The following is a 27,295-nucleotide window of genomic DNA, read 5'->3' as shown; positions in this document are numbered from 1 at the left end:
GCTCAGTTCCAGCCCCAGTCCCAGCGCAGACCCAGGCCAGTGACTACTTCCAGAGCTCTCAGTCCACAGACTGAGGAAGGATCAAGTGCTGATCATAGGGGGATTGCAGAGATCTCTTTGATGGTGCTGAGGCACATGCTTTGCCTGTGCTTGGATCTGGTTTGCAGTTCTGGGTGGCAGTTGGGGAGCAAAGAGGAGCACTGGTGTGGTGGGGCTTGCGGTGGCGGTGGAGAGGGCATCCCCCTCACAGTTCCAAGGCAGAAAAGAGTGCTTGTGGTCAATAATAGACCAGAGCTGAGGACTTTGATCATACCACCTTGGAAGAACTGAAAATTTATAGGTCCCTAGAAGTATCTCTGAAAACAGCTGCACAAGACCCCTGAAGCTTGGGACAGTACATTATCCACACTAAAAACAGACCCCTACCTTGACAAAGAGGTTAAAAGTCAGTGAAATAGAGGCCTTTCAAGCATTCTTGATGAAAAGATCAGAGTTGAATAAGAAATTTGACTTTCAAATACAAGACTCAAGAGAAGCATGAAAAGGTAAACAGGAAAGAGAAATCATAAGGGACATTAAAGTTGTACTGTTTACTTTCCTACATGGAAAGATGATATTTGTAACTCATGAGACCTTTGTCTGTATTAGGGCAGTTGGAGGGGAAAATATATATCTAGATAGATAGAGAGAGACAGAGAAAGAGAGAGAGAGAGAGAGAGAGAGAGAGAGAGAGAGAGAGAGAGAGAGAGAGAGAGAGGTAGATAGGTAGATGGCACAAGGTGAGTTGAATATGAAGGGGTAATATCTAAAAAAATAAAATTAAGGGTGAGAGAAGATTATACTGGGAGAAGAAGAAAGGGAGAGGTAGAATGGGGTAAATTATTTCACATAAAACAGACAAGAAAAAGCTTTTACAGTGTAGAGGAAGTGAGGGAAGGTGAGAGGGAATTAGTGAATCTTATTCTCATCCGGATTTGGTTTAAGGAGGGAATAACATACACACTTAATTGGGTGTGTATGAGGAGGGACAGGGTCAAGAGAAAGAATTAAATAAATAGGGGGTGGGATAGGATGAAGGGAAATATAGTTAGTGTTTCATAACATGACTACTATGAAAGTGTTTTACATGACTACACATGTATAGCCTGTATCAAGTTGCTTGCCTTCTCAATGAGGGTGGGTGGGGAGGAAGGAAGGGAGAAAATTTGGAACCCAGAGTTTTAAAAACAAATATTAGAAGTTATTTTTATATGCAATGGGAAGTAAGATATACAGGCAATAGGGTATAGAAATTTATCTTGCCCTACAGGAAAAGAGAAGGGGAAGAGGATAAGAGAAGGGTGGGAGTGATAGACAGGAGGGTACATTAGGGGAAGGGGTATTCAGAATGAATGCCATCTTAGGGTGGAGGGAGGGATGAGATGGGGAGAAAATTTGGAATTAAAAATCTTGTGCAAGTGAATGTTGAAAACTAAAAATAAATATTTAAATAATTAAAAAAAAAAGAACACACTTTAACTACTGGTCCATATTCCCTGATCTTATCTATCCACTAGAGACATGATAGCTGTCATGGAAAAGCTTTTTTTTAAAAACCCTATATAAATCCAGGCCTCCAGCAGCTATGTACCTCCAACTGGAATGTACAAGCCAGTAGTCTGTACAGGCCACCATTCTATATGCTGCCCCATGAGATGGTGGGAGTGAGTGAGATGACATTAAGCCTTATTTATAATTGAATTGTTGCCTGTCTTTTCATACCCTCCTTTGTAATACTTGACTATGAATATTAACAACATTTTGACCCATTCTAGTGTTTCCACCATTCACTCCACTCCATTTCACACTTACCTGACATTATAAAGAAGAGCTGGAACTTTTTTTTACCAGTTCTCAGATTTACTAATTTGAATTGGAATGGATTTTAGAAGTTACTTATTTCAGACATCTCACTTGATAGAAGAGGAAAATGAAGAGTAGGGAGATGAATTGACATTTATGAGCTCATATAGGTAAGATAATTCTACAATATGAATTGAAAGGGAGCTTAAAAGCAATCAAGCTTAACTGTACCTTGCCAAAAGTCTCCTTGGGAACATTCCCAAGAAATGTTGGCCTTGATCTGAATATTTCTAGAAAAGGGTAATACACTCCTTCCCAATTCAATTTTAGATGTAAACTTCCTTGAATTGAGCTTAAATCAGTAAAGTAGGTGGTCTGTACATAGAATGTTGGACTTGGAGTGAAGAGAGGGATGAGTTCAAATTCTGTCTTTGATGTTTACTATCTGTGTGGCCCAAGGAAAATCACACCTCATCTTCATTTTACTAATCTATAAAATGAGGATAATAATGAGACCTAACTCACATAGTTTTTGTGCAGATCAAATGAGATAATACAGGTAAAGTTTTTTTTTTCTCCTGTCAATCTTTAAGGGATATGTTATTATTTATTACACTTGTTACTTGTCTTTTATTGATTGTTCTGTTTACTGTTTTTTTTTTTGGTGGGGTCGAGGATAATGTATGATGTATTTTTTTCATTTTATATATTTTATTCTGAAATTTAAAAATAAAACAAGCATTTTCATAAAATAGTGGAACAGAAAAAATATGATTGAACCCGAAACTACAAATTTGTTATGTCCAACTTGCTATTTCTTTTAAATATACAATAAAGTTATCATGTAACTTTCTTTCCTTTTTTTCTTCTCTCCCCCTTCCATACCCCTAGAGATGATTACTATTAAATACAAGTATGTATATATAATATATATGTAAAATTATTCTATACATGCTTCTATTTATCAGCTTTTTTCTTTGCATGAAGATAGTATTTTCCTTCATAGGTCTTTTGGAGGTCATTTCAGTATTTATAATAGTCAAAATGACTTAGTTGCTCAAAGTTGTTCTTAAAAATATTGCTGTAGTAAAAATCATTCTCTTCATTCTGCTCATTTTGCTCTTCATTGTTTTGTGCAAATCTAGCCATGTTTTTCTAAGATCCTTGACCTATCTTTTCTCATAGCACAGTAGTAGTATTCCATCATATCACAACATGCTCAGCCATCTCAATTGAGAGGCATCCCCATAATTTCCAGTTCCTTGATGCCAAAAGAAGAGCTGTTAAAAATATTATAGAACATATAGGGTTTTTTTTTTCTTTTTCCCTAATCATCTTTGGAAACAGAACTAGCAGTGGTATTCCTAGGTCAAAAAGTATATAGTCCATTTAAAAACTCTTTGGGCATAATTTCAGACTGTTCTCCAATATGGTTGAATAAGTTCACTGATACTGAATTAGTGTCCCAATTTTTCCATGTCCCCTAAAACATTTGTTGAGTTCCCCTTCTATCATTTTAATCAATCTGACAGGTTTAAAATTATATATAAAGGTTGTTTTAATTTGAATTTCTCTAATAATTATGATTAGAACATTTTTTATGACTATAAATTGTTTTGATTTCTTCATCAGAAAACTGCCTGTTCATATTATCAATTGGGGAATGACTCATATTCTTATAGAATTTATGAAGTTCTTTATATATTTGATATATGAGACCTTTATCTGAGAAACTGTGATCTGAAAAGAATGTTTTTTAAAAAAATTATGTTTTTCTGCTTTTAATAGTAAAACTTGTACACCTTAATATATAGTCAATCTTTGTAAAGGTACCATGAACCACTGGGAAAAAATGAATTCCTTTGTAATCCTATTCAATTCTCCCTAGATAGGTCTCATATCCAGCTTATTTAAAATTCTATTCACTTCCTTGACTTCTTTCTTATTATTTTTTGGTTAAATTTATCTGACTCTGAGAGGGGAAGATTAAAAGGCCCTACTATTATAGTACTACTATCTATTTATATCTATAGTTCATTTAACATTTCTTTTTAAAAAAATAGTTGCTATAGTTTTTGTTGCATATAGCTTTACTATTGATATTGTGTCATTGTGTATGGTACCTTTAATCAAAATGTAGTTACTCTTTATCTCTTTTAATTAAATCTATTTTTAGCTTTAACTTTGCCTGAGGTCATGATTGCTACCCCTGCTTTTTTTTTTTTTTTGCATTAGCTGAAGCATAATAAGTTCTACTCCTACTCTTTATTTTAACTTTGTGCTTATCTCTTATTTTTAAATGTGTTTCTGATGAACAACATATTTTCAGATTCTGACTTTTAATTCTTTCTGCTATCCATTACCATTTTATCAGTGAGTTATTCACATTCACTTTAAAAGTTATAATTACAAATTGTGTATTTCCTTCCCTCCATACTATTTTTCTCACTATTGTCCTTCTCAGCCTCTCTTTTAACTCTATCACTCCTCACATATCTAGTTTACTTTTAACCACTACCTCCCTGATCCATACCCTTTTAAAGAATCCCCTCTTTATCCTCTCCTCTGGGACCAAACAAAAAAATTTTATTATCTACATAACTATTTTTCATATACTTAAAGATAGTTATTAGTTAGTGGCCAGAACTGATGATTCTTTTTTCTTGCTGGATAAACATCTGCAAGTCTTGTAAGAAATTTGATAATTTGATATATTTATAAATATATGTACATATCTATATCTAGATAGATAGATACATAGATAGATAAATTGATATATTTATACATACTTTATGGATTACAAAGTACCTTCATCAACATACTTTCCAAGGTGGGTTGTGTAATATCATTATTCTTATTTTACAGCTGACAAAAAAGAGACTTTAAGATAATGTGTCTTGCCTATGGTCAAATTAATCATTTATCACTGAGACAGAATTTGAATCCATAGATCTTGCTTAATTCAGAATGCTCATATGACAACTCCATGCTGCTTCATATGTTATAATCTTTAGGTATTTCAACATCCTAATCACTTTCCTTGGACACATTTTAGTTTATTAATAATCTTCCAAAAGTGTGGCACCCAACACTCTACATAATATTCCAGATATACTTTGACCAGGCTAGATGAGAACAGGATTAACACTCTTTTTCCTTTGAACATTTTTCCTCTCTAAATGTGGCTAAGATCCCACTAGCTTTATTGACTTCCTTTTTATGCTGTTGATTCTTATTGGGCATTCAGTCCACTCAATTTCCCTGATCATTCTTTATTGTTTTAATTTTGATTTCCTTTGGTATTTTTTTAAAGAAAATAGTGCTACAACTTTTCAATCTTGAACTTCTGAATTTTTTTATATCGATGTATATTATTTTTAGATACGTTCAATTAAATTTCATTATATTTGACATGGAATAACCTCCTAACTTGTTAAGATCTTTTTATATACTTACTCTGTTATGTAATATGTTGGCAATCTCTTCTACCATTGATATCTTTACAACTATGATAATAATGCAACCTATACCTTTATTGAAGTCAATGACAAAAATATTAAAGAGTGTAGAACATATCACTGATCCCTTGAAGGCACTCTCATAGAAGCGATGTTTTAACATGATATTGTTAATTATTATCTTTTGGTTCTGGTTATTTAACCAGTTTTAAGTCCATCTAATTATACAATATACTTGCCTACATCCCTTTATATTATGAAATAATTTGTTTAAAATTTTGGTGAAATCTAGGTAAACTATACATAAATAATTTCTCTGATCTAGGATTGTCAAAAACAAAGTAAGACTGATTTGGCATGACTTGATCTTGTTGGAGTCATGCTGGATTCTGTAACTAGTTATTAGTTATTGCTCTACTAATTTGTTCTAGAATATTTCTGGGAAACTTTCTTGAGTGTTCTTGTATATAGTCAGAAGACTCTGATTTCTTCTTCTTCTTCTTCTTCTTCTTCTTCTTCTTCTTCTTCTTCTTCTGCTTCTGCCTCTGCTTCCTCTCCTCTCAATCTCCTAACCTCCTCTTCTTCCTCCTCCCCAAATTCATAACATCTCTTTCTCTGGCACTTGTCTTGTTATCCACCATATTTCAAAGATCAATGATAGCAACTCAAAACAATTCAGTTATTTTTCAAATACCTTGGAATATAATCTGAATGGGCCTGGTAGTTTCTATTTGGCAAATTCTACTTTTTTATGGAGTTTTTTTCTTCATGGAATATTTGTACCTCCCGTTCCATTTGATATATTTTGTTTTTTAAGGAGTTCTTTTCTTCAGTGGATTTTTTTTTGCCTCTCTTACCATTAGGCCAATTCTGTCTTTTTAGGAATTATTTTCTTCTGTATTTTCTGTGCCTCTTTTACAAAGTTGCTAAATCTCTTTTCATAATTTTTTTTCATCATTCTTATTTCATTTCCCAGTTTTTCCTTTGCCATAGTTATTTCTTTCTTTTAAGTCTTCCAGGAAGTCTTGTTGGGAGAACTTCACATATTTCAGCATAGCCAAGGACAAACAGGCATCCTCCAGCATGAGAAGAAAGTAGGCCAGATCTCCACATACTTCAGTGTAGCATTGGGAAAACACAGAAACACCCCATTGGCCCTCAGCACACACCAGACATCACCAATAGGATGCCAGATCAGTACCAGCTTAGTTTCCAGACCCCTATGGCTTCCATCAGTGCCAGGTACCCTACAACCCTCAGCACAGAACCAGGCATGAGGGCCCCCAAGGGCCTCAGGGAAATATCAGTGCGACACTAGGGAAACAGCGAGGGCCTGCAGCCACAGGCACAAGAAGCCTGAGACAGTGCCCCTTCCACCCTGGGTGCAGAGCTCAACTTTAAAAGAAATGCAAAAGGCAAAAAAAAAATTGGTAACAGGGAAGATCAAGACACAAACTCAGAAGAGGAAAACAATGTCAAAACACCTATCTGCAAAACCAAAGAAAAATGGGAAGTGGTCCCAAATCCAGAAAGAACTCATGGAAGAGCTCAAAAACAAGCTTAAAATCATAGGAGAGGTAGAAGAAAAAATGGGAAAGAATTGAAAGCAATGCAAGAGAATTATGAAAAAAATAACCAACAGCTTTGAAAACTGCTTAAAAAGTAGAATTGACCAAATGGAAAAGAGGATACAAAAATCCACTGAAGAAAGCAGCTCCTTAAATAATACATTTGGCCAAATGGAAAAGAAAGTACAAAAACTAATTGAGGAAATCAACACCTTCAAAGTTAGAACTTATCAAATGAAATCAATTTTTAAGGTGTTATTTCATTTAGTATTTTGGGGGCCTCCTTTAGCAAGCTGTTGACTTGTTTTTCATGATTTTCTTGCATCAATCTCATTTCTCTTCCCATTTTTTCCTCTACCTCTCTTACTTGATTTTCAAACTCCTTTTTGAAGGATTTTGGTCTTCTATGACCTGAGCCCAATTTATATTTTTCTTGGAGGCTTTGAATGTAGGAGCTTTGACTTTGTGGTCTTCTGAGTGTGTGTTTTGATCATCCTTGTCACCATTGTAACTTTCTATGGTCAGATTTTTTTTTCTGTTGTTTGTTCATTCTCCAAGCCTATTACTTGAGTTCAACTCTTTGTTAAAGTGGGGATCTGCTTCCAGGGTGAAGGGAATACCGTCACAAACTTGATAGTTTTTATGCAGCTGTTTTCAGATATACTTCTAGGGACTTGTAAGTTTTCAATTTTTCTAAGGTAGTATGATCTAAGGAGAGGCATTTACTGCTCTCCTGATCTCTGCTGTGGTCTGTGAGCAACCACGAGCACTCTTTTCTGCCCTGGAATTGTAAAGTGGGTCCCCCTCCCCTGTGGTCAGAAGATCTGCTGTGTTAGAGTTCCTCCTGATACTGCCATCCAGGACTGCGACCCAGATCTGAGTATGGGCAAAGCAACAGAGTATTGCCTCAGTGATAGCAAAAAGACCTCTATAATGGCCTTCTGACTAGTTGTTTGACTCCCTTATCATCTGTGAGTTGAGAGCTCTGGAAACAGCTGCTGCCACTGCTGCTGCTAATTCAATCACTCCCAAGGCCTGGTCTTGGTTTGCTGTGTATGGAGCTGTGCTGGTGTGGCCTGTGCTGGACTGTGCTCCACTCTCACCTAGGTGTGACAGACTTTTCCTGCCAACCTTACAAGTTGTCTTTGGCATCTGAAGGCTGAGAGGTCTGGAAACCACCACTGCTGCCAGTGATTCAGTATCCCTGAAGCCTGATCCAGATTTGCTGGGGCCCCAGACTGCATTGGCACCGCCTATGCTGGACTTCTCTCATCCTGGTGCAATAGACCTTTTCTGCCCACCTTCCAAGTTGTCTTGGGATGAAAATTTGTTTTACTCTTCCTTTTTTGTAGGTACTGCTGCATCAGAACTTGCTTAGAGACATTTTAAAGATTTTTGGAAGGTTTTGGGGAAGAGCTCAAGTGAGTCTTTGCCTTTACTTTGCTATCTTGACTCTGCCTCCTCTTTGGTATGATTTAGACATAAAGATTCACACCATAAGCAAATTAGAAGAACAAGGAATAGTCTACTTGTAAAATCTATGGGGAGAGGAAGAATTCATGAACAAAGAAAAGATAGAGAACGTTACAAAATGTAGAATAGATAATTTGGATTATATTCAATTAGAAAAGCATTTATACAAACAAAACCAATGCAACCAAGATTAAAAGGAAAACAGAAAGCTGGAAAACACTCTTCACAACAAGTTTCTCCAAGAAAGGCCTCATTTCTTAAATATATAGGGGCCTGAGTCAAATTTATAAGAATACAAGCTATTTCCCAGTTGATAAATGGTCAAATCATGAACAGGCAGTTTTCAGATGAATAAATCATAGTTATCTATAGGCAGATGAAGAAATGATTTAAATCACTTTTGACTAGAGAAATACAAATGAAAATAATAAATTCAAGAAAATTTTATGGGGGAGACAGAAATAGGCCTGGCTTATAAAGGCTTTATGTAGAAAGTCTTGCTTGAGTTGGATTTTGAAAGAAAATACATATTTTAAGCATCTGTGTTGAAGTTTAAAATGCCAGACATAAGAACAGATTGTAAAAGGCATGGAAATGGAAGCCGGAATGTTATGAGGGAAAGCAAGAAGATTGATTTGGATGGATTCTAGACTATAATAAGACTGGAAAGAGAGGTTAGAATATTCTCTGAACACTGTTAGATATTACCTCCCAAATTCTAATCAAGCATAACTTATAAGATGAGTTTATTTTCTCATTCCTCATCAATTCTCACTTAGCAACTAGATCCTCCTTAATGGTGAAAATCAGATCCAAAAGAATAGTTTGTAGTTCCTTTCATTAGGTCCTGCACCTCTTGAAGAATTCATATTCAATAAATTCATAGTTAGTAAATAATCATTAGCTTGAAAAGGCCATGATCTTAAGTTCTGACTGTAAATCTAATATGTTCTTTCCATCAAATCATGCTACCCACTTTGGTTGAGTGCTGAAAAGTTATTGGAAAGCTCATCTTAGACTATTGTAGAGCAATGGAGAAAATTTTTCATTTGTCCTGACTAATCAGCAATGCTCATGATGACCAAATATGAATGAAAGTGAAGTGTGCAATAAAACTATCACTTATATAAAAACTTAGAGCAGGTGGGTGGTACAGTGGATAGAATGCCAGGCCTGGAGTCAGGAAGACTCATCCTCCTGAGTTCAAATCTGGCCTCAGACACTTACTAGCTGTATGACCCTAGGGAAATCACATAACCCTGTTTGACTCAGTTTCCTTATCTGTAGAATGAGCTGTAGATCAACATGGAAAATCTATCCAGTATTCTTGCCAAGAAAATTCAAAGTGGGGTCATGAAGATTCAGAGATAAGTGAAATTGATTGAACAAATAGAAACTAAGTTTTATCAATGAGGAGAGGAAAAAACAAAACTTCATTTATCACATTGCTAACCTCATCAGTAATTGCTGAATTCTATGGTTAAATTATACATTTTCTCAGTAAACAATTGTGTAGACAAAGCTTTAGGATAAAAAGATATTATCCATTAGTCTACCTGAAAACAACGATCTCTCATCTATAATTAAATAAGATAAGATAGTTGAAGATGTATAGACAATGATTTTTCCCATTTTTAATAACTCAGGTGTGCAGATGGATTTCACTCTCAGAGGTTTCCCTCCACCCCTCCCTAGGTATCAGATGTTTTTATACTCTTTTAACAGGCTTGGTAATTGGAATTCTATTTCTTTCACCACTTGTAATACTCTCAACTTCTCAGTTCCTCAAACTCATCAGCTCCAATAACCTTTTCTGCCATTCCACTTCAGTTACCTACAATCATAGCAACACAGTGGTTCATGTCACCATAGATGAGTACTTTGCTTTCAAGATACCGAGATATAAAATTCCCTCCTACTTATTCTTCTGCCTCTCTTAGGCCCCCTTTACTACTGACTTATCTCTTATAATGATTGCCATTCAAGTGATTTAGAGCATCAAGACACCTTGTATATAATTAATTCAGCATCCACATTGTATGGATGAAAAAAAAAATGAAGTCAGGAGTAGTTAAGCAACTTGTCTAGTGTCGCAGAGCTAGTTGCTGGCAGAGCTGAAGCTAGAGCCCAGGCCTTTTTATAACCAATATGATATGAATTTTTCCACACCCTATTTCAGTCCCTTCGAGTCATTCTTATTCTCTCCATTCCTACCTTCCTATCTCTTAAACTATAACGTACCACTTGGCTAGTTCTTGTAACTCTTGTTTTACTAACATCCTTTGGTATCTTCTATGTACCTTCTGTCTCAGGAGCCTCTCATTTCTCTTGATTTGAAAAGAGTGGAGGATAGACAGTGGTGTGTTCCTTCTACATCCTCTATTTAGGGAAGGTGCCTAGGTAATTCATCTCATCATATCCTATCCTATATAGTAGCCATGATAGAACTACAATCCTTTGGACCTCAAAATTCCCCCCTCGGCCTTATATAAAATTATTTTTATGTATTTTCTTACCCCATTAGATTGTAGTTTCCTTGAGGGCAAGGACCATCTTTGGCCTTTCTTTAAATCCCCAGTGCAGAGCAATTGTCTGCTATACTGTAGAAATTTAGTGTTTATGGACTGAATGTTAACTGACAGATTGAATATGTTCTGTATTAGCCTTACCGGTTCCTATTCCTAGATCTGCTTTCTCTGCAGGAAAGCATTACAAGGTAAAGTTTCTATGATTTTGTTAAACTAGGGAATTTCTCCTATGGGAGGTCCCTCAATAAACACAGGTAGCAATTGGTCTAAGATTTAATAATTAGATCTTTGAGAGTTGTCTGAAGAACAGAAAGATAAATGACTTGCCAAGGATCGTACAGCTAATGTGTCATAAGTAGGATTTCAATCCAGGTATTTCTGAATCCAACTGTAGCACCATAGCCACTATGCCAGGCTCTCTAAACAGAGGTTGATGTTTGTACCATATCTTAAATGTATCCTAATCTTTTTGGGAGTCAGTGTCATAGTGAGATGGCTCAGAATTTGAATATTTGAAGCAATATTACTCTCTCTACCTCAACAATCTCTTCATCTATACCTTCATTCTACTCATTCTTAGAAGATGTGTGTGTATATATACACACATACATAAGTATATACACATACATATATGTATATGCATGTGCATATATATGTATATGTGTATATATGTATACATATATATATATATATAATTTCTGTTTTCCAATTCCCTCACCCCACTTTCTAGACTCAGCTGTGATTATTATCTCTTCTGTTTTTATCTTCATTATCTATTCCTCCACATATTCTTCTTCTGATTATAAACATGCTTGAGTCTCTCCTATCCAAAAAAAAGCACCTTTCTCATATCTCTATTGCTTCTTCCATTCTATGACATTTCTATCTATCATTATACAACCAAATGAGCCAAAAGACTACTCTCACTGTTTCTACTGTCATAATTTACTCATTCCTCAATTTTTTCCCATACAAGTCTGTCTCCTCTTGTGGCTTCTTTGTTAATATATTGCTGAATTTTTCCCTGTTCTTTTAGTAATTCTCCTTTTCTGAATCTGTTTTCCCCTTCTATTCCCAAAGTGTAAGTATTCTCAAATCTTCTATCATTGACTGTTTTTGGTTCATATTCTCTCCTTTAAAAATGACTGGAAATTCAGTTATCTCCTTTATACTAATGTCTCACAAATATATCTAGCTTGATACTTTTACCTGAAGCCCAGACCTACCTTGACAACAATGTAATTTTTCTGCATCTGGGCATACTGCCATCAATTCAAACTCAACTTGCTCAAAATAGGACTTGTTATTTTGTTCTTTAATGTTGGACTTCTTATTGACTTCTACCACTCATCACCAAGTTCTAAAATATTTTATTAACATTTGACTCCTCCTTTTATCTTTGCCCTCATATCTAATATTTTTCCAAGTTTTGTTGTCTCTTTCACTATACTACCTCAGATCATCATTACTTCTCCTCTAAATTTATCCAACACTCTCCTAAATTGTTAAACAACATCTAGACATTTCTAAGTGGGACGGGAGGATTTCTGGAGTAGTCTTCCAATAGCCTAGTTCTTCTGTATTCTCTTTCTGTCTCTCTCTTTCTGACTTAATCTGTTTCTGTGTCTGTTTGGCTCTCTCCATCTCTGTCTCTGTTTCCACACTCTCTCTTCCTTACAAACACACACACACACACACACACACACACACACACACACCCCTTAAAAAAGTTGTCATTGGCTTTCCATTTTTTACAAATTAGTTTTTGTGTATAATGAATATTCCTTAAACAGCCATTCAATACCTTCCAAAATCTGGCCTACCTTTGTAGTCTCATATAAATGAATGATTGAATGATTGAGTGAGTGGTTTAATTAATTAATTATTAATTAAGCACTTACTATGCATCAGATACAGAGTCTAGACTCATTCTAGAGTAGGAGGAGCTAAAAGTCTAGTTGTAACTGGAGATTAGATAATTTGGCATTTTCTTTCCCCATTTCCTAATACCCTAAATTATCCTACCATAGTGCTTTTGCTCTTACTTTTCTTTCTGTCTGAAATTTTGCTCAGAACTCCAAATCTTATTTCCATCCACTGAAGTCTTATCTATGCTTCAATGACTAGCTCAGATGTTTCATATTCCCTGATTTTGTTTTTCTGATTTCTTTTGCCCAGATGCCTTTTTAGGGAAATTAGTCTCTGCCTCTTCTCTAATGCCCTAACACTTGGTTGATGCCTATCTCATGGAATTCATCTCTTTTGGCACTATTATAATCAAATGCTTGTCATATCATCCACTAGGTTATAATCTTCTTAAAGGCATGGATGTGTTTTACTTATACTTTTACTTCCCCATGGTACTTAGCACAATGAACTCCATGTAATACGTATTCAAGAAACATTTCTAGAATTGAATTGAACATAGTTGAAGGGACTGGAAATTCTAATGCTAATGTTTAAGTATGATAGGATATTTGTTCCTTCAGTTTGGGACAAATCAGTCTCCCTAATTAACATTTCTTTTGTGAGAATTCCTCACTTTCATTGAAGTCATTTCTTCTATCTTCAAAGAAAAACAACTCATTTTATTTTCTTGTACTTACACTTTTTTCAGAAGCCTTCCTGATAAATCCAAACAAACCAATAAACATAAACCAATAAGAGTGGAGGCAGAACAACTGGGGAAAAATCAACACAGATTTCTTTTAAAATATTTCTCTTCCCCTTTGAGTCAATAAATCAAAAAGTATTTATTAAGTGAATGTCATGTGTCAGGTACTGAACTAGGGTTTGGGGATATAAAGACAAAGGTGAAGCATTACTCTAATTCAAGCAGGCTTCATAAATATTATTGATAATTTTTTCTACTGACAATTGTTAGACTTTTTAAGGAAGCATTTTTAGGTGAAAATGATAATATAAAGAAAAAAATAAGCTGTAAGGAAAAGAGGAAGTCTTGCCAATCATAGTTTAGGGCCAAACTAATTTGGCCATAGAACATTTTAGTGCTCGAGTTCTACTGATGAAACCCACAAATCCTGCTCCAGTAGCTCTAGGGATATGAAATACCTTGGGAAAATTTGAGAGTAAAATATAGAAAATTAAAGTCATTTTTATAATCTCCAAATTACTATCTGCAGACCCCAAAATACTACACATTTAAAAATGCATAATTTCATAATAAATTATAAAAGTGATGACAATAAGAAGCAGGAGTGAGGAAAGAATGAACCTACAGAGAATTTGGTGTGAGCTACAGATAAGCCAGATGCCAACATTTGACTATTGACCTGTTCTCAGTATTTGAGCTCTAATAGACACTTAATAAATACTAGTTGCTAGTTGACTGACTAGTTAGTGATAACAATGGAACCACTACTTTTGAATTCTGTCTCATCAATAATTTGTGCCCCTGGTTCATTATATATATGAAGAAATTACAATAGCCTTCAAAGAAATGAAGTAAGGAAAATCAAGTGAACCTAACACATAAAACACAAGTATATGTTAAAATTGACACAATTTGTAGGAGACTCAGGTATCTTTTTTTCTTGATGTCAGTCAATAGACTATTATCATTTTTTACTGACTCACAATGACAGTAACAATAACTGCTAATATCATAATGTGCTTTAATATTTGCAAAGTACATTACATGTATTGTCTGATTTAATTGTCAAGAAATTTGGTGAATTGCTGTAGGTATTGTTATTCCCATTTTATAGAAAAAGAAAAGAGGCTTAGAAATATAAATGACTTTACTGTAGTTATCTAGCTCCTACGTGTCTACATTGGGATTTAAATGTAGTTCTTTCTAACTTCAAATGTAAAGAACAATCTAGAACACACTCAAAAGGGGAGATTCAAATAGAGGGAAACTATCAAATAGTAATTTTACCACTTTTCCTGGAAAAAAAGGGAAGGAAGGAAAGAAGGAAGGAAGAAAAAAGAAAGAAAGAAGAAAAGAAAGAAAGAAAAAAGGAAAGAAAAACATTTCAAAGACATTGGCAACTACTAACCAATTGCCTGATTCATTTCACATCTTTCTGTTGTATAATAGAGTCTCTGACTGGGAAACTCATGTTTACCATACCTACAGTTTTTGCTCAGCAAATATGTTGAAGGAGGAGAACAGTGATGATCATTATAAGATTGTATCGAAAAGGAAAATACAGGAATTAATTTGTATTCTACAAAATAAAAGCATAATTATTTAAGAAGAGATCTAATTACTCTATATCATCACAATTTTAAATCTCATAACCCTTACCATAAGCATAGATGATATTTGAAATAACATTAATCCTACATATTTTCATTTTCCAATATTCATCCTTCTACCTAAGTTTGTGTTAATTTCTGTGTGTATTTTTATAAAGGTTTAAAGATCATATCAACACACATATATACACATATGTATGTTTCTATACAAATACATTGCTAGCATGAATTTTAAAAGTTCATATCAAACTATATGCACACAATATACATACATATATGTTCACATATGTTTGTAGGTAGAAGTATATATTACACATATGTTGATATGAACTTAATTGCATTCCAGCAGCATATTTTTAAGCTACATGGAGCTATGTACCCTATCAATTTGAAAGTGTAGAAGTTGTAGTTGGGAAGGTATATATTTTTGCCAGCAGATGATGCCTACATTTTTCCTTCAATGACCAACTCTCCTCCCACCAAAATCTGTTATTTATGGAAGTAAAGGAATGTGATTCATGTGAGTGTTGTTAAATTCCAAGAATTCTATGATTCATACCAAACCTTGTTAAATGTAAAATTAAATTGCTGAAGATAATTATTATTGTCAGAAATGGGAATCTGGAGTTCAAAAGACCACAAAGAAGAAATTAGACTCCATTTTAACTATGATATTCTTCTGTAATAATCATTCATCCAAATGACGTCTGAAGGGCATGTGTGTATATAGGTACATGTTTTTGAAGGCAAAAAGAAATGCATGTTCAGTTTTTCTTTTTTTTTTAAATTCAAGAAAATGAAAAATCAGCTCTCCCTTAAGACATACCCTGCAAGAGTGTAAGCATTTTAAATCACCTTAAATCACTAATGTATATTTGAAACCTGACTGCTTGTTATAATAGATAGAAGCATCAAGCTGTTATAAAGTGTTTTTTTTTCTGTCCTCCTGAAGTAAAACAGGCAAAGTGAATGCAAATATAACGTTATTCATTATACATGTATGCAAAGACTTTTATCCAAGGATCTTAAGATGTTTGTGGCAGAGTATATATAGTTCATGTAAAACATTGATGCATTAATTTCCAGAATAATAAAAAAGGTAAAATAAGTAGAATTTAGAGGGAGTGCATTTGAATCATTTATTCATTTAGCAAATATTTATTGAGTGCCTACTGGGTACATGTGATTGAACTCAAAAATATTAGCCAACTTGGGTGCCTTTTACTGTCTTGCCAAATGATATGATCCTTCTGCCATTGATTCTGAACAGTTTGTGTGTTGTGTGTGTGTGTGTGTGTGTAATGTACAGAAAATTACTGAATGACAAATCTTTCTCAGCATATTCTTTTGACCTACTGAAAAAAGATATCTAATTTTCACTCCATAATGCTATTTAATAAATTTGTTTAGCGGCATTAGAGGATAAAAATGAGAGGTTATGATCAGAAAAAGATGACAATTCAATGCCATCCCTGAAACACAGCCTGATTGTCACTGAAAGGCCAAAATTGTGGTCACCAAAACCACCTGATTCTCCTTTGTCAGTGAGATTATTCGAACCTCCCTGCTTTAAGGGAGGTGTGGAACTGTAGGCCAATCACTGATTATCTAATATTAATCCATTTTTTATTTTATTAATTTTTTGAGCCAAGTACCATGGCCTTTTAATTTATTTATTTTTCCCCAGCATCTCACAGGGGGTTTTATAGATAACAGATCTGTAAACATTTTCAATCATATAAATTAATCATGAAGAGATAAGTTATAAGTATTGTTGGCCATCTTGTTTGACATAACACACCTTTTATGTTGGAAGGAAGGAATATGGCCTATGATAACATCTATGAGATACAAAGTAAACTGAAGATTTAGGACTTGCCCAGCTATCATATTAAAAATATTTATTTTTATGTTTGTTAATTTTTTTAACATTCATCTTTTTTAAAATTTTGAGTTTCAAATTCTCTCCCTCTCTTCATCCTTTCCCCGACCTATTGAGAAGGCAAGCAATGTTATAGCCATTATACATATGAAGCCATTTAAAACATTTCTATATTAGCCATTTTGCAAAAAAAGCAAGAAAAATAAAGTGAAAAGAAAAACATATGCTTTAATCTGCACTCAGAGTTCATCCTTTCCTTCTTTATAGATAGATAACTTTTTTTCATCATGAGTCTTTTGGAATTGTCATAGATCATTGTACTGATAAGAGTAGCTAAGTTTTTCCTCTTTGATCATCTGTTACAATGTTGCTGGTACTATGTACAACATTCTCCTGATTCTGTTTACTTTATTTTGCATTAGTTCATACAATTCTTCCTAGGGTTTTTTTATTTTCTGAAATCATCCCTTTCATCATTTTTTACTGTACCATAGAATTCTATCATAATCATATACCACTCCTTTTTCAGCCATTCCCCAATTGATAGACATCCCTCAATTTCCAATTCTTTGCCACCACAATTAGTTACTATAAATGTTTTTGTACATATAAGTCCTTTTCCTTTTTCTTTGATTTATTTGGGTTGTAGACCCAAGTGGAAGTATTGCTGGGTCAAAGGGTATATACATTTTATAGCCCTTTGTTACCCAGCTTTTTTAATGGCTATAAAGAAATGCTATTTTCCAACTGAAAATAAAATAAATTTATTACACAAAAAAGAAAACAAATGTCCTTGGACACCAGAAGTTAACCTTGTCGCTCTATATTTTATCCATTGAATATTAGCAAAATGGGCCTCTACTCCTCTAAACTCCATAAGAAAAAAAGTATTAAAATTGCTGTTAAAACTCTCCCCCAAGCCTAATTTCTTATTTCCATTCAATAATAATAATGATATGCTAGTTGATTCAATGGATAAAGCTCTAAGCCTGCATGAAATTAGTAAAACCTGAGTTCAAATGATAGTAGTTAATGGAAAGTAGTGGTACAGTGTATAGAGGACAGAGCCTGGAGTCACGAAGATCTGAGTTTAAATATGCCCTCAGACACTAGATGAGTGACTCTCCACAACTCACTTAAACCTGTTTGCTTCAGTTTCATCATCTCTAAAATGAGCTGGAGAGGGAAATGGCAAACCACTGAAGTACCTTGGTCAAGAAAACCCCAAATGGATCACAAAGAGTTAGACATGACTGAAACAAATGAACAATAAAATAGTACTTAACTCCCAAGGTTCTTGTGAGGATAAAATGAGAAAAAAATTCTAAAAGTCTTCATGAAATTTAAAGCACTATAAAAATGCTATTATGTTAACAATAGCAATGAGGATAATGCAATGATAATTATTGATAAATAACCAATAATTCATTTGAATTATATTGAATCATATTTGCAATACCACCTCCTTGTCTTTCCCCCAATTCTATAATCATGGAGTGAGCTCACTCTGTCATAATGGATACAGTAATAGCCTAAGTGTTAGTAACACCTGAGTTCAAATTCTACCTCTGAGATTGGTGATCATTGGTAAGTCACTTCTCCTTTCTGACCTTTAGTTTACTTATTTGCAAAATGAACTAAGTATAAACATCATGAGGTTGTTGTGATGCAAAGTCAAAGTATTATTCTTTGTATCCCTTCAATTTTCACATTTTGTTCTTTTCATATATGTACTTATGAAACAACTCTACATTGTAGTCAGGAACCTGTGTCTAACCCTGTGTTGTAAGATATTTATTGGATCATAGGATCACAGATCTAAATTTGAAAGGATGTAAAAACCATCTAGTTCAACCCCATCATTTTACAGATGAGGTAAGTGAGGCAAAGAGAAGTTAACTGAGTTTCCCAAGGTCACACAGTGTGTAAGCATCAGAGGCAGGATTTACTACTAGGTCCCTTGACTCCAAAGCCAGCATATAAAATTGTCTACTTGCTTAGATAATACTTTACTAGGATTGTCTGGATCATATTTTCTTTGGATCAGGGAACCCTTAAAACCAAAGCTACCTATGATCAGCTTCTAACATCTCTTGAGTATTCCCTGGCTACTCACCACAGTTCAATCAGTGAAGTGTGATACAGTCAACAATAAACAAAACAGGGACAAAAAAATTGAGAGAGACAGACAGACAGACACAGAGAGACAAAGACAGAGATATAGAGAGACCCATCATAATTTCTTAATTTCATTATGTCTCCCTCTCACCTCTCCTCATTGGAAAAAAAAATACAGTAAATTATGGATGAAGGCATATCAAGTAAAATAAATTCCTCTGTGAGTGATATCCAAAGTGTATGTTTCATTCTGCACCTTGAGTCCTTCATCTCTCTCTCATTAGGTGGATTGCTGGCATCATCATTGGTTAATCAAGAACTGAGAAAAAGCCATTAGATAGAGCAATTTAAGAGAGTTGAAGATTTTCTATATCTAAGGAATGTTGGTTGAATTGATTTCATCCTTACCAATTCATATAATATTGTTTTCACTGTCATGAAGAATATTTCCATATAATTCATATTTGATATGGAGAAAAGCTGCAAGTTTGAATGTATTTACCTAAAATAATCATAACCTATGACGTTGACCAGATATAAGCTTTTCTCTTTCTAAAGAGTAAAAATACAGAGATGAAAGCGGCACATATTTACTATTCAACCATTTTACTTCTCTATTCTATGAAATATTACTACAAAGAGGAATTACTGAAACTAAGAAGGAACAAAATGTTGCAGTTATATTGGTACATAAAGTTCCGAATACATCTAAGTGAATTCATTAAAGAGGATGTATTATTGTCTAAAGACATTATTCTTACTACAGCTTTAGCTAATTGAAATTAGCATTGTTAAAACCTCTAATTATCTTGATTTGAATTCTGTTAATATACAGCTAAATTTATGATTGTCTCCTTCCTGAGTTTTTATGATTTTATTAGTAGGCAAACTTATGCTCAACAATTGTGACTCAGTGTGTAATTTTTAAGAATTCTGGACATTTTGTTGAAATATTCTGACTTAGTAAAGACTATTTTTAAAATAGTAAAAACTATTTTCAGTCTTTTTTTATAAAAAGAAAGGTGAAAGGGATTGAAGTAGGATTTATCTGAAAATCTATTTTTAATATTTATCATTTCCAGGATAGTTTTGAAATACATACACATATATTTGTTTCATATATGTACATACTTACATACATGCATGCATGCATACTATAATTCAATTCTGCTTAAATGATAATTCTTTTGCTGGACTCACATTATATGATAATTCTGTTTCTGCAACTAATACTAAGCCTAATTCTAAGTAGCAATCCCACCCACACTCCCAGCCAACATTAGCCATTCTCTTAGTACCCAAACACAATATATAGCAATTAATGTCTTAGGAATGACATCTGGCAAATCCACAGAGACTCTCCAGATATTCTAATCAGGGAACTGGCTCCTTCCTGACTATCAATCTATTTGAGAAATTAAATTGTTTCAGTCTTTTTTAGCACCTTCTACTTTAAAAGTGCTTTACAATTATATTTTATTAGCTATTCTTTACAGTATCATGTTATGTAGATCAATGCCATTAACCTCATTTTCTTGATTGATAAACTAAGATAGAATGAGGCTAAGTGATTTTTTCAAGGGCATCCTTAAGGTCAGTGGTCAAACTACGTAAAATTTGTTTTTTGCTCCCTATTTCGAATTCTCTCAAACATTTTGTGTTTATTAAATCAACATTGCTAGAGTTTAAAGGAGCTGAAAATTAACTAGTCTCATGTCTTTGCAATGAATGAGAACTTATATATCATATTAATATTACTATTAATAAGTAGTTAGTTTGAGTCTTCTGTATTAGCCAAGACACATACATTTCTAAGCTATGGGAAAGAGAAAGATTTGATCTTCCCACATTATCTTCCCCTCTTTGAGATATCAGGAAAATCATTTTGCCTTTAAAAACATGGAGCATCCAGCCTAGAGTTTTTCTGTTTGCATTTGGTCAAGTTCCACCATTCTCTGGTATTTAAATTTCTTAATTGCCATTTTCACATAAAATAGGTGTTGGCATTTTGGAGTTCAAATTGCTTAGTCTCAACGTGTTCAATATTGAGAATGGATTGCTAAAGAAGCACTGGCAGAGCAGTTTAATTTCACATTTATTGGTGTTTATTCCAATTTCTTATGTAAATTCAGTACAAACAATTTAGCTTAATTAGGTGTCTTGTCAATCTTCCTTCAGATACATTGTTCCCCCATACTTATTTTCTCAAATTTTTGACAATGTTTCTCACATTCTTTCACTGTCATCTATGGTGCTTTGCAAATGATCTTGTGATCTCTGTTGGCCTTGTCTGGGGCTTTCATATATCTCATTGCTAACTAAAGTAGGTTTTAGAGTCTTTGTTTTTTAATGTTTAAATTTCTTGAAAAATCATCATCTGAATCTGTATCTTTAATTTCATCCATACCTTTTTTATTTTCTAGTGTCTATAACATATTAGCAGCAGGTCAAACTGGGACTTTTATTATTGCACCAAATAACTCATTTAAACATTTTAATGATTTAGCATGAATATGCAACATAATTTTCTGTTTGAAAAATATTTCAAAAGAATAATTGTTAAGGTTGTTAATAATATTTTCATGTTAAAATTCCAGTAATCTAATTATTGGGTCAAAGGAAATGACTGATCTTATAGCATTTATTAAATGCTGCCAAATGATGCCAAAGTATGATGAAATAAAATTAATGATCAATACAAGTAATTAAATTGGTTTTGCAGCTACATACAAACTTCCATGCATAAAATTACATTAATTTTTCATCATTCTCTCTACATCTCCATGAAAATTTTATCTTTGTTCATTTAATGCAAATCACTTTGAATCTTAAATGGTGATAAAATGGATTCTCTTCTGCTAATGTTTTGCATTTGTTTGCTTTTTTTCATAATGGTGTTTCCATATTTCTTCACATCTCTTTACTTGTTGGTCTTAAATTATCATAATATACAAATACATTTATGTAAAACAGTATTTTGACCATTTTAATACTTTAAGATTTTTGCAATGAAAAAAATCTGACTATGAAAACTTATAAATAGATAGTTCTTATTAACATTTTTATTTTGCAGCCAATTTTTTCACAGTATATTCCAAACAATGCTGTGATTTGGAGAAAAGGTAATGATGATGATGATGATATTTTGTTGCATACTGACAGATTGCTCTTCAAATAATTTATAGTATTTTTAAATCCACCCCATAGTTAATGAGTGTGCCTGTTTTTTCAAATTAATAATTTAAAGATAATTTTGTCTTCTTCACATTTTTATAAATAAATAATTATGCATTTTATTGGTAAATGTAATCTCCTTAAAACTTGCCAAACTTATTTTTGAGAAATCATTTCTTGCTACATTAACATGCTATTTGCAAGTAATATTTTGACTTTTTCAGTAAAATACCTCTATTATCTTTTCACCCATTCTTAATTGCAGTAGCTAAAAATTTCAATAATATTCCAAATCAGTGAAATAGGATTTTTTGTTTAATACCTATTTGTAATGGGGATGATAATTGTATTTCTCCATCACATATTATGTTAGCTCTAGATTTATAAGGATGAAAGATTATGTTGAGGAAAAGTTTCTCTTCCAGTTATTTCATATGTTGTTCACAAATAAATGTTTGTACATTACTGTCTTTTCTTTGTTTTGTGTTGTAGTATTCCGATAAATTTTCTGACATAACTAGCCTTGAAAATGTGGTATGAACTTGGTTTGGTTATGTTGAATTATACAAACATACACACAAACTTACAGAGGCACACACATATATACACATGTGTACATACATATTCATTTGTGCCTAATATTTTATTTAATAATTATACATCTATACTTATTAGGAAAATGCATGTTAATTTTAGTGCATCTTTAGCTGATTTTAATAATATATCTATATTTTCTCATAGTAGATATTAAAGAAAATTTCATTATTCTATAAATGTGTTTATTATCTATTTAAAATACAGATTATTTCTCCTTGGAAATTTCTAAGGAATTTACCAATGAATGTATGGGGGCCAAGATTTTCTTCAATCTGGTAACTAGTTAATTGGTTGTTACTATTCTTCTAAGGATGATTTATTTAAATGATCAATTTCTGGTTTGAATAATTTTGTAGTAATTATTTTAAGAGAGAATTCTATATTTGCTAGCATATTGCTATGTGTCCATAGTAAAGTTCTTGATGTATTTTGTAGTTGATTTTTATTTTCTTAATTTATTTATTTTTAGTTTTCAACATTCACTTCCACAAGATGTTAAGTTCCAAATTTTCTCCCCATCTCAACCCTTCTGCCACCCCAAGATGGCGTGCATTCTGAATATTCCTTCCCCTAATCTGCCTTTCTTTCTATCTCCCCCACCACTCTCTTCTCCCCTTCCCCTTTTATTTTCCTGTATGGAAGTATAGATTTCTATACTCCATTGCTGCATATTTTATTTCCCAGTTACATGTAAAAACAACTTGTAACATTTTTTTAAAACTTTGTATTCCTAGGACTTTTCCTTTGGGGATCTCTTTTAGGAGGTGATCAGTAGATTCTTTCCATTTCTACTTTACCCTCTGGTTCTAGAATATAAGGGAATTTTTCCTTGATAATGTCTTGAAAGATGACATCTAGGCTCTGTTTTATGATCATGGCTTTCAGATAGTCCAATAATTTTTAAATTCTCTCTCTTGAATCTATTTTCCAGGTCAGTTGTTGTTTTTCCAATGAGATATTTCACATTGTTTTCTATTTTTTTTCATTGTTTTGGTTTTGTTTTACAGTGTCTTGATTTCTCATAAAGTCACTAGCTTCTAATTGCTCTATTCTAATTTTTAAGGAAGTATTTTCTTCAGTGAGCTTTTGAACTTCCTTTTCCATTTGACCAATTTTGCTTTTTAAGGCATTCTTCTCCTAATTGGCTTTTTGGACCTCTTTTTCTATTTGGGTTAAGCTATTTTTGAAGCTATTATTTTCTTCAGTATTTTTGGGGGTCTCCTTTAGCAAGCTATTGACTTGTTTTTCATGATTTTCTTGCACCACTCTCATTTCTCTTCCCAGTTTTTCCTCTACTTCTCTTACTTGCTTCTCAAAATCCCTTTTGAGCTCTTCCAAGGCCTGGGACTGATTCATATTTTTCTTGGAGGCTTTGAATGTAGGAGCTTTGACTTTGTTGTCTTCTTCTGGTTGTATGTTTTGATCTCCTTTGTCACCAAGGAAAGATTCTATGATCTGACATTTCTTGCATAGTTTGATCATGTTTCCAGCGAATTACTCCAGTTCTAAACTCTTTGTTAAGGTAGGGGTCTGCTTCCAGTGTGAAGAATGTACTGTCCCAAGCTTCAGGGTTTTCTGCAGCTGTTTTCAGAGATGCTTCTGGGGACCATATATTTTCAGTTCTTCCAAGGTGTTATGATCAAAAGCAAGGTGTTGACTTCTTTCTTGACCTATGCTCTGGTCTGTGAGTGACCACAAGAACTCTCTTCTGCCTTGGAACTGTGAGGAGGATTCCCTCTTTTTCACAACTACAAGCTCCACCACTCCAGTGCTCCTTGCTCCAGGAGCTCCACCCAGAACTGTGACCCAGATCTAAGCATGGGCAAAGCAAAAGAATTCTGCCTCAGTGCTAGTAAAGAGATCCCTGCAATCCCCCTCTGATCAGCCACTTAATTCTCTTCCTGTCTATGGGCTGAGAGCTCTGGAAGCAGCTACTGCCCCAGGGCTGTGCTCGGACTGGGGCTGGGACTGAACTTCTCTCTCACCACAGTCACAGTCCTTTCCTACTGACCTTCTAAGTTGCCTTTAGCATTTGTGGGTTGAGAAGTCCGGAAACTGCCACAGCTCCCCTTGATTCAGTCCCCTGAGGCCTGCTCCAGTTTCACTGAACCCTGGTCTTTGCCTGCACGCCATTGCTGAACTACACTCCTCTCCCAGTCTGCTGCAATAGATCTTTCCAATCAACCATCCAGGCTGTCTGGGGCTGGAAATTTGTTTCACTCTGCCTTTTTGTGGGTTCTGCTGCTTTAGAATTTGTTTAAAGCCATTTTGGGGTTTGGGGGAATGCTCAAGCAAGTCACTGCTTTTGCTATGCCATCTTGGCTCCACCCCCATGGTTGATTTTTTAAATAAATATTTATAATTTAGGTAATTTGTAAGTTATCCCCCTCCATGTTATTGATAGGTTTTTGCCTTTTTTGGTCTTAACTACTCCAACAAAAATTAACACATTTAAAAATAAAAAAAATCCATTATACTTTTGTTACATATTTCTGCTCAGTTTGAAAATCTCCCTTTCTCCCTCCCCCCTCTGTCTTTTTCCCTCCCCTGGACACACATACACTCTCTTTCTCTCTCTCTCTCTCTCTCTCTCTCTCTCTCTCTCTCTCTCTCTCTCTTTGGTTCCTTGTTCTTTTAGTTAAATCCTTGGCAGTATACAGAGAACAAATTCCTAGGGCAAGTGGAGGCTTATGAATTGTGTCATTTACAAAGCTTTTGGAAACAGATCATATATATATAAATATATATATATGCATATATATATATATCACAGACACACATATATATCACATTTAATTAGACAGCCATATACATATACATACACATATCTATACCCATGTCTATATTCATATCCATGTCCATATTCATATCCATATCCATATCCATATCTATGGAGCTGGTAAGTAAATAGTGTCTCCAAGGCACTCCTTTTCCCATTGGTGTTCATAATAATCATTCTACCAGCAACATATTGAAGTATATTAATACACTTCATGTTTAAATATTAATAGTAGAAACATTTGTTCTCTTTTTAAATTTATTTTTAGTTTTCAACATTCACTTTTATAAGATTTGAGTTTCAAATTTTTCCTCCTTCCTCCCCTTACCTGTCCCCAAGACAGCATGCAATCTGATATGGGGTATACATGTACAATAATATTAAGCATATTTCTACATTAGTCATGTTGTAAAAGAAGGATCAGGATGAAAGGGGAAAACCACAAGGAAGAGAAAACAAAGAAAAAAGAAAAAATAGCATGCTTTGATCTGCATTGTGACTCCAGAGTTCTTTCTCTAGATGTAGGTAGCATTGAGTCTTTTGGAATTGTTATTACATTAGATCATCACATTGCTGGGAAGAGCCAAGTCTATCATAGTTAATCATCCCACAATGTTGCTGTTGCTGTGTATAATGTTCTCCTGGTTCTCCTCACTTCACTCAGCATAAGTTCATGTAAATCTTTACAGATATTTTTCTGAAATTCTCCTGCTCATTATTTCTTACAGCACAATAATATTCCATTATATTTATATACCACAACTTGTTCAGCCATTCCCCAATTGATGGTCATCCCCCCAATTACAATTATTTACCACCACAAAGAGGGCTGCAATAAATATTTTTGTACATGTGTGTCTTACAAAAAAAATACAGAATCTTAAAACAATCAAGAATCTTAAAGGAAATTACAAAAAAAAGTGGGAAGTAAGGGGTCTTATAGTTTGAGATCTCAAACTATACAACAAATCAGTAATCATTACTATGATATGGTACTAGTTAATATAGTTCTATCAGTGGAACAGATTAAGTACATACAAAAGCATACAAAAACATACAAAAGCAAATGATCCTAGTAGTCTAGTGTTTGATAAACTCAATGATCTCAGTACTGCTGTAAACATTTACTCTGTCAAAAACTTGCTAAGAATCAAGTTAATCTGGCAGAAATTAGGTTTGGATTAATACCTTACACCACATACCAAGAAAAACTCTAAATGGCTACATGACTTAGATTTAAAGGTCACAAATTATACATCCTGGAAAGAAATTAAATTTCATATCTATGGATAAGGGAAGAGCTCATGAGCAAAAAAGAGCTAAAATGGACATTTTTGATTATATAAAATTTTACAGTTTTTTATATAAAAATGCCACAAAAATTAGAAGTGATACAGAAAATTGGAAAATTATTTGTAGTAAGTTTCTCTAATAAAAGTTTCTTATTAAAGCCGCATAAGAAACTCATTAAAATTATAACATTAAAGGCCACATATGATTTTTTTTCAAATTACACATCAGGTTCCACCTCTTGTACAGAGCCTTTCCAGATTCTCTGTACTCTTGCTATGTTAGTACTCTCTTTATCTGGTAATGTCTTTGTATAATCTTTGCCCTTAGTCATCAGTGTAAATGTATCCTATACCCAAGAG

Source organism: Vombatus ursinus, unplaced genomic scaffold (genome assembly GCF_900497805.2).
Source record: "Vombatus ursinus unplaced genomic scaffold, bare-nosed wombat genome assembly UNPS02010284.1, whole genome shotgun sequence".
Lineage (NCBI taxonomy): Eukaryota > Metazoa > Chordata > Mammalia > Diprotodontia > Vombatidae > Vombatus > Vombatus ursinus.
Note: the sequence above shows the minus strand (reverse complement) of the source record.